The sequence below is a fragment of the Pan troglodytes genome, chromosome 9, assembly GCF_028858775.2.
Source record: "Pan troglodytes isolate AG18354 chromosome 9, NHGRI_mPanTro3-v2.0_pri, whole genome shotgun sequence".
NCBI classification, from domain to species: Eukaryota; Metazoa; Chordata; class Mammalia; order Primates; family Hominidae; genus Pan; species Pan troglodytes.
Window position 1 is genome coordinate 12,305,936 of NC_072407.2, and position 12,177 is coordinate 12,318,112.

Below are 12,177 nucleotides of genomic sequence, written 5' to 3' on the forward strand. Positions count from 1 at the left end.
CAGATAATTATCCAAACAAAAAAAATGCAGGAAATATTCTGGATCCCCGAGCAGTCTTCTCAACTGGTACGAGGAAAAGTCAAGAAAAGCTCCTTTGAGAAGGTGAAATTGAGTTAGCTGTTGAAAAATGAGTAACTTATAGGCAGACAGGTGGGAGGGGTTAGAAAGGTATTCCGGAAAAAGGAGGCCAAAAAAATAAAGGCAAATCTGGAAGCTTCCTGGTGTGTTCAGAAAGCTATTGGTAATTCATTTTGGCAGGGCCATAGAGTAGTGACAGGACACGAAGTGCACAAATATAAGCAGGAGCTACATTGTGAAAAGCTTAGGTAGAACTTCCAGTTAAACATGACAGATGTAACATATGCATTTATCTTTGCTTTCCTGGGACAGTGCCCAAAAAGGAAAATAAAGAAATAAAGTATATAAACTACAAGACTAAATACAATGATAGAAAACATGACAGCAGATGAGAAATGTCAATTTTGTAAGACGCACACAACACTGTCCAATAGACACATAATACCAGCCACATACGTAATTTAAATTTTTCCAGTAGCCACATTTAAAAAGTAAAAATAAGTAAAAATTTATTTTAATAATATTTTAAACCAAGATATCAAAAATATTTCAAATTTTAGCAGCACGATAGTGTGGCTCGTTGACGCCCACAGTAGACAGCGCAGGTGTAGAGCATAAGAAGTTAAATGCCTGTAGACTGAAAGCCTGTAAGAGTAAACTAATTTGCCCCTCAGAACCCATGCTCTTAAGAATTGGAGGTACTGGGTTCCTTTAAAGCCAAGGGTGCAGAGTAGGTCTGAATGAAGGATTGGCTGGAAATCTGATTAAAAAGCAGTTGAGACTGGGCACAGTGGCTCACACCTATAATCCCAGGACTTTGGGAGGCCAAGGCTGGAGGATGGCTTGAGGCCAAGAGTTCAAGGCCAGCCTGGGCAACATAGGGAGAGCCCTAATCTCTACCAAAAAAATGTAAAAAATTAACCAGGCATGGTGGTGTGCACCTGTAGTCCCAACTACTCAGGAAGCTGAGGTGGGAAGATCACTTGAGCCCAAGAGTTTGAGGCTGCAGTGAGCTATGATTGTGTGAAACCACAATTAATTATGATATATAAGATGATAATAATGCCTGAATGAAGCCAGTAGGGGCACCCACTCCAGCCAGGGTGACAGAGTGAGCCCCTGTCTCTAAAAAAAAAATTGTTTGATTTTTTTAAAGCAATGGATATCTTCTGAATCTCTTTCCTTGATTCATGCAGCCAGATGGGTGCCACTGCTGGCTTCACTCGGGCATTATTATCATTGATGTTATTAACATCACTAAAAGTTAGAGTACTAATTATGTTTTAGGCATCTTACATATCATAATTATTCCTCCCAATAACTTCAAGAGGTAAGCAATATTATTATATACCCATTTCACAGGTAAGAAAATGGAGCCCCAGAAAACATAATTTACTTGCCAACAATTACACAGTATAAACTGGATGCTATGATTTGAACACAGGCATGCTTACTCAAGAATTTGCCCTCTTAGCTACCAGGTTTACTCTCTGGGGAGGTTTAGTCAGAAAACCTCTGGACTCCTGGACTATAGATGCAGCTTAGGGAGGAGGTGACTAATGAGATGTGGTCTCTAAGAAATACAGAGGGGTCTGGAATGACCGCACTCCCCCCCGCCCTCCGCCACCAAATTCTAGCTTGGGTAACTGGTAGACATTGATTCTATATAACATGATTTTAAGAATAGAAGAATCAGGTTTGTGAGAAAGATGAAGAGTTCAGATTTTGACTAGTTGAATTTGAAGTTCCATGAAATATCCAAGTAGAAATATCCAGTTGGATATATGGGCCTGGAGCTCAGAAGAGATGTTTGGGCTAGAAACAATAGGAAATCATCAGCCCATCTATAGTAAATGAAGTCTAGGAGAAGATGGCATTAGTGAGAGTGCTCATGTGAAGTTGTAAGAAGCCACAATGGAAACCTAGGTTACAACATTATGTTGAAGTTCCCATGTATGAGGACAGAAATGAGGTGGGAAATAGTGATCCAAGTGTTAAAATCTTTAATGAATGTGGAGTTACTACAACGTTGGAAGGTGACAGGAACAGAAGAAGTAATGAGCAGCCAGATGACATACTCTTCTAAGGAGCTGTGTTTTTTTTTTAATTGTTTAAAAATTTTTATTTATTTATTTATTTATGTTTGAGATGGAGTCTTGCTCTGTCGCCCAGGCTGGAGTACAGTGGCGCAATCTCGGCTCACTACAAGCTCCGCCTCCTGGGTTCATGCCATTCTCCTGCCTCAGCCTCCCAAGTAGCTGGGACTACAGGTGCCCGCCACCACGCCCGGCTAATTTTTTTGTTGTATTTTTAGTAGAGATGGGGTTTCACTATGTTAGCCAGGATGGTCTCGATCCTTGTTATCCACCCACCTCAGCCTCCGAAAGTGCTGGGATTACAGGCATGAGCCACCGCGCCTGGCCAGGAGCTATGGTTTTTAAAGGAACAAGAGGAAGAAGCAATTTGGAAGCAGCAAGGGGAAACAAGTTGGGCATCTATTCTATTCCCAGGCTTTAAGCTGTGGGAAGAAAAATAGCTCTTACTTTGGGAGATCTGCAAGGGAAACAGAACCCAGAGGCAACAGCCTAGTTTTCATTAGAGGAAGACAGGCCGGGTGCAGTGGCTTATGTCTGTAATCCCAGCACTTTGGGAGGCCAAGGGGGGCGGATCACGAGGTCAAGAAATCAAGACCATCCTGGCCAACATGATGAAACCCGCCTCTACTAAAAATACAAAAATTAGCTGGGCGTGATGACATGCGCCTGTAATCCCAGCTACTTGGGAGGCCGAGGCAGGAGAATCGCTTGAACCCAGGAGGCAGAGGTCGCAGTGAGCTGAGATCGCGCCACTGCACTCCAGCCTGGTGACAGAGCGAGACTCCATCTCAAAATAAAAAAAAAAAAAAAAAAAGAAAAAAGAAGAAGAAAGTTAAGAGAAACTTCAAAGAAGTCAAGGATATAGGAGTTTTCTGATGATAGCTCTTGACTCTATACGGCACGGTAAGTGGAAGGTTTAGAAGTCAGAAATGGAGTCAGAGTAAAATATGAAGTGAGCAGGATGGAGATGAGGGGCAATGTGCAAATTGATGACCTTGGGGGCTTGGACTTTAGATGGTGGCCAAGGTAAATGGGCAGAGATCATGATCTCATTAGTCCTAGAAGTGGCCTAGAGAAAGGTGAAAACACAAAGTTATAGTACAGAGTATTTTGCTTGGAACATGTTCATTGTTGCAGTCAGTTGGGATGTGCACCTGGAAGACATGGAAGCCTCCTTGAGGCGACAGAGCTGGTAGGCAGCTCATGGAGCTGGGGCAGCTTGGAGTGGGACCTGGGATGGCTGCTCTCTCTGGTGGCTGGTGGTATAACATCAGAGCTGGGACTGCACTAAAATTGAAGATCTTAAGGGTTTAGGTTTTCCAATAAAGTATTGGTAGGGGGCTGGGCGTGGTGGCTTATGCCTGTAATCCTAGCACTTTGGGAGGCCTAGGTGGGTGGATCACCTGAGGTCAGGAGTTCGAGACCAGCCTGGCCAACATGTTGAAACCCCGTCTCTACTAAAAATACAAAAATTAGCCAGGCATGGTTGTGCATGCCAGTAATCCCAGCTATCCAGGAGGCTGAGGCAGGAGAACGGCTTGAACCCAGGAGGCAGAGGTTGCAGTGAGTCGAGATTATGCCACTGCACTCCAGCCTTGATGACAGAGCGAGAGTCTGTCTCAAAAAAAAAAAAAAAGTAACGATAGAGAATTCAGATCAAAAATCAAAGGTCTAATGGCTATAGGCTGAAGAAGGAGCAAATGACAAGGAAGTAGAGATGGCAAGTACAGCCCACTGTATATGGAGCTGGCATGAAAAGAAGGGATAAAAGTTACAGTGATAACTTGAGGGTGACTTTTCTAAGGGAAGAGAACAGCATGTTTACATATTTAGAGGACAAATGTCAGAAAAGATGTGATGGAAATAGCAGAGCAAGGGAGACCAATGTAGGAGCAAAGCCCAGATTGTGGAACAGACATGGGAGCCAGACATTGAGTCCCCTGGCAGTAGGGATCAGCTCAGAGAAAAGGAGATGGAGTGGGTTCAGGTGCATATATTAATAAAAGGAATGGTGCAGGGACAGAAAGTCAAGGGGGTTCATTTCTCATTGCCTTCGTTTTCTTGGTAAAGGATATGTTTGGGCCATTATCTGAGAAAGGACTCAGGGTGCAGTGGGAGGAATTTTTAAGTGTAGTGAAGGTTTGGAAATGGGCAAAGAGGTATTCAGGAATCACTCCAGCTTTGCACAGGGGCTCTCTTTGGAGTTTAAATGCAACCAAGGATTTTCTGCTGTAAATGCAACCAAGGATTTTCTGCTCTGTCCCTGGGAACTTAAAAGTATTTTCTAACCAGTACATTCTGGGCTGAACTTGGCATCCCCAAAGCATCCTTTGAGACTGGTAGCCTCCAAGGGGCCCATTCTAGAAGACTGAAGGTGGTCAGCGGAGGGGAGACCGAGAGGCCCTTAGGGATTAGTTGTCAGTTGTCTCAATTCTCTTTTTATTAGATTAAAGGGAAAACTGGGGTCTACAAAGGGGTAAAGATTTGCTATGGATCACCCTGATCATTCACGTCTGCACTGGGATTGAAACCCAGTTCTCCCAACTCCCAGAGCAGGATTCTCTACACTACTTCTGCTGTATCTGCCAGTTCTTTTGGACAGCAAAGAGGAAATAGTCTTCAAAAACAATAGCTAAACCCTTCATTTGCTGAACTTTAGAAATCTGTTTATTCCTTGGGTCTTTTTCCTATCTGACAGCCTGTGGGAAAGTGCCCCAGAATGTTTAACATTATGAGTTGGAAGGCTTGGTTCATGAAATCACTCCTAAAGTCAAAATTTCTTTAACATCAGGGCACTTGTTGAATTCTAACATGGGGGAATGGAAATTGAGGAAACTATGTTTCTTTTGTTGTTGTTGTTTAGACAGAGTCTTGCTCTATCGCCAGGCTGGAGTGCAGCGGTGTGATCTCAGCTCACTGCAACCTCCGACTCCCTGGTTCAAGCAATTCTCCTGCCTCAGTCTCCCTAGTAGCTGGGATTACAGGCACATGCCACCATGCCCAGCTAATTTTTGTATTTTTAGTAGAGATGGGGTTTCACCATGTTGGCCAGGATGGTCTCGATCTCCTGACCTCGTGATCCGCCCGCCTCAGCCTCCCAAAGTGCTGGGATTACAGACGTGAGCCACCGCACCTGGCCAGGAAACTATATTTCTAGGGCATTCACTTATAAGTCATTGTGGAAAAACTTCTCCCGGGATTAAGTTGACAGCCGTTTATTTCCTAAATATAAGGTCTCCCTGGAAGACAGGCCCATGAGGAGCTGAAGAAAGAAGTGGGAGGACAGAGGAGAACTCACACAAGGTATTTGGAGGAGGAAGAATTCAGATTGGAAAATAAAAATAAGGCGGGAGAGAAGCTGGGGAGGGGTGGGAAGAAAATAGAGGAAAGAGGAAGAAGACCAAGAAGGAAGAAAACGGACATGAAGTGGTTGCCTTCTTATGAACTCCCTGCAAGGGAAACAGAGCCCAGAGGCAATAGCCTAGTTTTCAAGAGACTCCATGGTCTCCTAAGTCTTATCCAGTGTGCTTTACCCTCCAGACCAGGCTGGAATCTGAGCTTGGGATCCTCTCCTGCTCAAAAGCCTTCCATGACTCCCTTTGGCTGCCATATTTAGTCTCAGCTCATTGGCCACTCTTTCAAGGACCTTCATCCTTGAAGCATAATTCATTTCTCTTGCCCAAAATCATCCCCTCCTCTCTAGGCCAGCATGAGCTCTGTGTATTCCTCTCTTAAGATGCTCCTTTACCCAATTTTCTTCCCTCCTTGCCTTTCATAGCCAATCTTCCCTAAAATATAAGGCCCAAACACTATGAACTTTTTTCAGGAGGCTTTCCCAGATTCCACCCCATGCTGACTCTTCCTTTCACTAGATTCCTGTGGACACTGTTTCTCATGGGTTTACTGGGCCTTTTCACCTAGCTGGGAGTCCCGGGAGGATAGGGTGCTTCTCCCATGGCATGACTGAGCACAGAACTTGTTCACAGCAGATATTTATTCAAGTATGAGGCTGCTAGTTTCTCAAACACATTGATTCTGCCACTGCTCTGAGCAACTAGACCTCTCTCCAGGAATCAGCAATGAGTTGCCTTGAAGAAACACCCCAGAGAGTCTCATTTCAAAAAGTCACTGACTTTGCCACCAAATTTGTCCCTGAAGTGACTGTAATGATTAATTGTGTGTTAATTTGGCTGGGTGATGGTGCCTAGATATGTGGTCATACTTAATTCTGGATGTTTCTGTGAGGGTGTTTTTGGATGAGATGAACATTTGAATCGGCAGACTTTGAGTAAAGCAGATTGCTCTTCATAATGTGAGTGGGCCTTATCCAATCAGTTGAAGGCCTGAATAGAATAAAAAACCCAGTTCGCCCTGGCAAGAAGCAATTCTGTAGCCAACCGAACTTTGGATTTGAACTGCAGCATCTGTCCTTCCTGGGTCTCCAGCCTGTTGGCCCACCTTGCAGAGTCTGGATTTGCCACCTTCTAAAATCACATGAGCCAACTGCCTAAAGTAAATCTCTCTCTCTCTCCCTCTCTCCACTGTGGAGTCCCCATTGTGGAGAGTCATACACCTTACTACAGGCAGGAAATCAAGGTGGTTAGCAGGAAAATGAGACCCAGGTGCCCAAAACACTGAGCAGAAGGGAGCAAGGCCTGTAACTCCAAGTTTAGAATGAAGAGGTTAGAGAAGGAAAGCAGGAGATGGGCCAGAATGCACAGAACAGCATATGGGACCTGGACTTTGAACGATGGGTAGAATTTTGATCAGGGTTAAGGGAAATATGATGAACACCTGCCAATAGTAGATGTCCACAATCTTTGAATACCCTTTCTTCATTTGACATTATCCACATTGAGAGTCTCAGGTTCTCAATGTAGAATCCAACAAACTACATTTCCTGGCCTCTCTTGCTACTAGGCAAATAGTTAACTGTTTCCCCAATCAGACATACCCGTGTCCAACTTTGGTTTGAAAGTTATCTGTGAGAGGAAACAGCAGTGCTTGCTTGGCCTACCTCTTTTGGTGGGTGAGGCGGCAGCAGAGGTGGGACGTTCCTGTGGCTGGTAGCAGCCACAACGCAGTTTCCTGACAGGCAGAGCAGAGGCCATGCAGGTCTGGGATCTGTGGCACTGGAGCTTCCTTATGAGGCCAGTTCTGTGGTGTGGTTCTGGGAGTTATTCCAAGCTCTGGGGCCCCAGTTTTCTCATCTGTGAAATGGAGACTGTTCTGCCTCCCTCCCACTGAGCTAGCAAATGTGATGGAGGCTGGAAGGCAATCATGTGTGAGACAAAAACAGCAACAGCTGCTGCCGCTCAAAGGCAAGTCTGAAGAAACAAAATTGGAATCAGAAAAGGGAAGAGTTTTTGAGGAAAACCTTTGGAAGGAAGCCTCTAGAAGGCCCATATTTCTTATCCTAAAGCTCTACTCAAATGGGGACAGGTGGGCAAAGGTTAGGGGTACGAGGATAGAAGTTTCTTGGTGGTGAGTGGTCAAGGTGAGAATGTCCTTACTGCTTTCCTGCCAACTCTCCTCACTGGCCTCTGCCCCTGAAAGACGCAGAGCAGAGAGAAGTCACAGTCGGTTACCTTGGGCATTTCTGCCTTGAATAAGGAGAAATAGTCTTTGGTGCCAATTAATTAAGCAAACTGATAGAAATTCCCTGCTTAAGTCACACTTTGCATATCCACAATCTCTGCACTACATTTTCTGTATACTTTACCCCTGGGTAAAAATTGGTGAGCATTTAAATGCTTCCTCACATAATCTTGCTAAAGCACACTCTTGCCTATAAATATTCATGCCACTGCCAAAACATTTGCAAGCTTTCCCCAAAGGTGAAATGTGTGTAATGTACTTTGTCTTCTGGGTATAAATATTATCCAATACATTTTGGTTAATATGAATACACTCATTATTCCTGCAACCCTTTTAAAAAGGGTCATCTTCATGATGTGAATTTTTAAAAAATGTAATTACAATAATTGGATACTTAATCTAATTAAAATTTGCTTTATCTTTAATGGGAATTTGTCTAAAGAGGCAGAATGACAATTGACTTTTTGATAATGACTGTTTTCTTTCTTCAGGGGATCAAGTTGGTGAAAACTGGAGAACCAGGCAGGTTTGTGTCTGCCAGTTCCCTGCTTACTGGGCAGAGCAAGGCCAGTCTCTCTTCTTCTTATAATTCACTACTTAAGTAGCAAACATGGGTTGTGGTTACTGGAAAAGGACTAGGGGAACCTTTTGTATTCCAACAGATGAAGCTGCTCCTCTTCCTAGGAAGCAGTCCTTTGTTCCCCTGGACCTGTGATTGATCCACAGCAGGCATGTGATCTAAGCCTGATAGATCAGGTCCCTCGCTGGGCTTGCTGCAGCTGGAGAAGAAGCAGCTCCATGCTGCTTTGGGGGGGGCATGGTGCTGGAAGGAGTTGTAGTGGATGGTATAGGTGCTCCACTCATATCCCATTGGTTCACCCTTGAGGTCATCTTCAGACAGTCCCTGCACACAAACTGAGCTCCTATGTCTCTCTGCATAAAGCTGCTTCTCTGGCCTGGGGAGCAAGCTAGGGAGAGTTACCACTCCCAGAGCAACTCTTAAACAATGAAGGAGAGGAGCTGGCAGATAAACACCTCAGCTTCCTTGTTCTTCAGGGGCTCAATTCTGAGTGGTGCTCCACACATTCTTTTTGAGGCATCCCAGTAGGATTGAGATCTACTTGCTCCAGCTGTAACCCACTCACCGAGACACCCGTTTGGGGTTTCCGCCCCTTCTTTGTCTCACTTACCTGCTCTCTCGTTTTGCTTCTGGTGTCATCTTCCAAATAAAGTGGTACACCCAAACTTTTGCCTTGGAGTTTGCTTTGAGGGGAGCCCAAACTAAGATAGAGGAAAAGTTGGGGTTCCCAGGCAACTATTTTCTCTACCACATGGAGTAGGTCTGTTTGAAGAAGGTGAGAGAGAAGCTAGCAAAAATAAGGGGGGTGGAGAGCGAGCTTGGTGGTGCCGAATGGTTTCACCCCCAAGACTCCTTTTGTTCCCTCTCATTCTTTGATTCTCGAAGCTGCCCTGAACTCTTCCCAGCCATGTGAACCAATACATTCCTCCCTGTATGTGTTAAGCTTGCTTGAATTGGATTTCTGTCTCTTGCAACTGAAAGTATTAATGACTCTTACAAAGAATAAGTGAGTTCGCATGCAAAGCATTTTGAATAGAGCCTGTCACAGATTAAATACTATTACTGGTGCATATTATTATTATTTAATGTCTGACTCACTTCCAGTGGAGACCATGGATCAAGAAGCTAGAGCCTAGAAAAGAATCACAAAAAAGTCAGTTTAATTCTACCTAATTCCTCTCTTTTGTGTTTTTCATAACTTGATTACGTTGATGGCTACCTTCTTTGCCACTGGGAGATACTTTGTACAATAATTATAGCTTTAATATCTTCTTACTCATCATTAACAATGGGCAATTAAGTATTATTCTGTTGAGCTTAAGAGTCATGTTGGTTTGGCCACAACTTTGTTACCAAGATTTGAGAGACAAACCACCCAGCATGAATGACCCAGTCAGGTTCAAGACATGGCAGGCTCTGCCTGGCTTCAGGGACTCACTAAGACTGTCATGGTCCTTAGGCATTTTTATCTTCATGGGCTCCCATTAATGGGGATTAATGTTTATATTATATGACTGCATTGGCATAAAGATAAATATGTTAGTATTATATATTAAGACATGTTCTTTGACCTAAAAATCTATTTTTTTCCTTCTGATTTTAAGAGAAATTAAAACATGTTAGTGCTCACTGTGCCTGATGGTTAAATAGGCCCTACCTCGCTAAGTTCACACCTGCTGCTTGATTAGCAACTTACACCCCAGGAAACTGGGTGTGCAGTAAATAAGTAATATGGCTCCTGGTTTATATTTTTCATAACACATAATAGTTTTAAACTGTATCAAGTATCATAGGAGCAAAATGTTGACATGTTTAGAAAAGCTGCTGGGAGATGTTTCTACTTTCTAGGGCTTGTGGAAGACTTCATCTTGGCAGAGGGAAAAGGCTTCCAAGAATCTTCCGGTTATGCAAAGGCAAGGCCCAGCGGTACATCTGGACAGAGTAGGGATTGAGACAAGGATGAAGGGGCTTTTCAGAATAAAGTTGTGTTTTCCTTTGATGAAAAGTTGTTGTGTGGTAAAATTTGGGACTTCCTCTGGTGGCCCAGAGATGGGAATTTGACAGCCTGGGGACTGAAGAAGAGAGGACAGGGTTTAAAGACCTAGGATTTTTGGAGGAGCTGGGCCTAATGGAGGGTCAGCCATGAAAGAACTCCCTATGGTGGGAGATGGCAGGTGGGCCATGGTTTCAGTAAGATGCTATTCAGGTTTTCCTCCTGCACTGTAATCCTCTTATGGTTTCCTCAAGCCTTTAGAAAAGTCTGGGACACACCATGGGCTGTGTCAGTGGTCCTAGGGTTTAAGGAAGGGCACTCTTCCCTGTTTGGAGCACGGGACTTCCCCCTTATAAGGCTAGGGCAGAGGCAGCAGCAGTGAATGAATGATAATGCTAAATCCGACTCCCAGTAACTAGAAACAGCGTGAGTGGGGGGGGGGGGGGTGGGGAACTGTGGTGCCACCAGGTGCAAGCAGAGGAGCAGGCCGCAGTGTGTCCAGGTCAAAAATGCGCTTGAGACAAAGGCTGTTTCTCCCTAGTACACTGGAAGACATTGATCCTTGAATGGAAGGAGGCAGGGAGAGGAATTAGATCCTGTTTTTACATGGTTAATGGTCCCCAAGAAGCTGAAGTTTATAATATCCTCACCTCTCTGAGCCCATCTCTTATTATAGTCTCTTTGCTCCCAGCTCCAGCCACATTGGACTCCCCATTCTCACTCAAACATGCCTGGGAAGCACCCACCCTGAGCCTTTGCACTTGTGCCCTCCATCTGGGATGCTCTTACACCAAGTATGTATATGGCTCAATCTCTCACTTCCTTCAAGTCTTTGCTCAAATATCGCCTTTCTCAATGAGGCTTTCCATGACCAATGTATTTAAAATACAACACACCTGATCTTCCTGCCCTGCTTTATATTCTTCCTTGCACTTACCACCTTCTAAAGCTTATCCCCTTCCTTGCTTGCCTGTCCCCCCCCTCTGGAGTAGAGGCTGCATTAGGGCAGGCAGTTTTGTCTACTTGCCCACTTCTGCATCTGCAGTGCCCAGAGCAGAGCCTATTACATGGTAGACTTCAGCAAATATTTATTGGGTGCATGAATGAAGATAACAGTGTCTGGGTTATACAAAGTGCTTTGAATAACCTCTCTAACTGAATGTAAGCTTATATATGTGTTATATAGCAACTGAAAAGCATAATTGGGTAAATAAGGTGGGGACAGGTTTGCATTGAGTGACTGATCATTCACAGTCTCGTTTGGCTTAGATGGTGTTTATCAAGCAGTAGGTGGCTGGTTTTAAAATGGTGTTTTGTAGAAACCTAGGTGCTGTAGGGTGTCTTTCAATGTTTGTTCTTAATTTTGTTTTCAAATATATTTTAAAAGATTTTTGAGAGTAAAACGCATGCTTGAATGCATTGTATATTAAATTTGAATATATTGGCAATTCCTGATGCACTATTACTGTCAGATTAACTCACTTTAAAAAAAAAATACAGGTTGGGAATAAAGATCATTCTGCCATTTCTATGAATGTATTTGGATTTCTTCTAAGTGTGTCCATAAAATGTTATTTTAAGTTTCACTCGTGACACTTTATTTCTCACAAGGGATGTAAGCAGTTAATTTTGTGATTTTTTGTTGGAAAAAATAATGATTTTCTACTGTTCTCTTTCAAGCTTCTGAAACAAGTTAATTGAAGATCATCTTGAGGGTGCAAGGTGAACTGAAAATACATTGTTGTTTTCACTACGTTTCTCTGAGTGTCTGGATTTTCTTTTTATTATTGTTTTTTATCTTATTTTAGATTCAGGGGTATGTGTGCAGGTTT